This window comes from Nycticebus coucang, chromosome 10 (assembly GCF_027406575.1).
Source record: "Nycticebus coucang isolate mNycCou1 chromosome 10, mNycCou1.pri, whole genome shotgun sequence".
NCBI lineage: Eukaryota > Metazoa > Chordata > Mammalia > Primates > Lorisidae > Nycticebus > Nycticebus coucang.
In genome coordinates this window covers 52,303,210-52,304,920 of record NC_069789.1, presented here as the reverse complement: position 1 = coordinate 52,304,920, position 1,711 = coordinate 52,303,210, and the positions used below count along the sequence as shown (strand labels likewise).

The following is a 1,711-nucleotide window of genomic DNA, read 5'->3' as shown; positions in this document are numbered from 1 at the left end:
GACATCCCCTCTTGGAAACAATAGTTCACAGGCCAAAGGCATCAGGAAACCTTTGGGGGAAGATAAATGAAATAATATTTATTACGTATGTGCTATGAGCCAGGAACTGTCCTGGGTGCTGTAATTATATACATCATCTCACAACCCTTAAACCAACCTATTATTTATCACTATCTAGCAGGGGAAATACTCAGAGAAGTTGGTATGTCTCCCAAAGTTAACCAGCTAGTGTTAAGGCCACATGTTTTTCTCTGTAATCCCCAGGTGATTAACTGCAGTGGAGAGGGAGATTAGGACTAGCTACTCAGATGGAGCTGAGTCTGCAAAGGGATTTCTCTCTTAAGTCTACATCCTAGTCTTGTCAGTTTTATCAGCAGTTTTATCAGCCTCAACCACAAGCTCTTCTCTCTCACTTCTTTCCCACAGCTTTACTTAGTCCAGGCCTTCCTTAGTCTCTTCCTGCCCTAATCCAGTTTGCAAACGGATAACCTGGGCTTGGGATCCTAGCTACCTTATTATTTTATTTTCAGGACACATTAAAATTTGCTTTAATACTTCTTTGGGGAAGAATGAATGAATGAGAAACATTTTAATACTTCTTTGGGGAAGAATGAATGAATGAGAAAATTTGCTTTAATACTTCTTTGGGGAAGAATGAATGAATGAAAATGCGTAGGGAAGAGGTTCCAGTAGCTCAGGGAGGCACCTTGCCATTGAATGGGACAAAATGTTGATTGACTTTTGAGTTCATGGGAAACAGGTTCCAGCACCTTGTATCACTTTACATGGGGGCTGTTGGTTATCCTGTGTGCTATGCTGTACACCTATTATGCCATGAGCTCATGGGGAATAAATAGGTTCTTGCACCTAAAAACATGGGTCCACTGGTACTCCTGTGTGCTATGTTATATGCTTATTATGCCATGAATTCATAGGGAATGGGTTCCAGGAGCTCAGGCTCCTTTCCGTTGGTTCTCACAAAGTGGGCTTCTCTAGGTGGAGCAGGCTGGCGCTTCAGTTGAACCCATGTACCTTTCTCTTTGGCTTCCTTCTTTTTCTGATCATTTTCCTTCACATGTTTCAGAAAGCTATCTCGGTTCTTAGAATACTTAATATGCTCAGTACAAACATTAATCCTCTTGGCAAGGATTGTGCCCTTAACTTGTTTGTCTACAACAATGCCAACAGCACGCTGGGTGACATTGCAGACTCTTCCAGTTTTGTCATGGTAACATTTGTGTGGCATGCCTTTTTAAACAGTACCCATTCCCTTGATGTCTACAATATCACCTTGCTTGTAGATTCGCATATATGTGGCCAAAGGAACAACTCCATGTTTTCTAAAAGGCCTAGAGAACATGTGTTGGGTGCCTCTCCTCTTTCCCTTTGTGTACGTCATTTTGGTGAATTACTGGAAGATGGCGTCTCCGCCGAAAGGGCCCCAGCTTTACCTTTTACTAGTTAGTGTGTGGCCTTTGGAAGTTGCTTGACTTTGTCTTACCTTACTTTTCTTATTTATGAAGTAGAGATGATGAAATCTTTCTTGGGTGGTATTGTATGAAGTAAATGAAACTACATCCATAATTTTGGAGCTCATAAGAGTTCCCATCTCTTTCTCTTGGGCACCGCCTCCCCCCTCATTGATTCATTCATTTGATATATATGTGCAGAGCAGCCATGATGTGCCAGGAGTTATTCTGAGCATAGAACC

At 41.8% G+C, this 1,711-nt stretch overlaps 1 pseudogene; it reads right to left on the bottom strand.

The window, feature by feature from the left end:
• Positions 1–875: 875 nt before the first annotated feature.
• LOC128595647 (60S ribosomal protein L21-like) lies at positions 876–1,402 on the bottom strand (annotated as a pseudogene).
• Between the last annotated feature and the right edge of the window lie 309 nt (positions 1,403–1,711).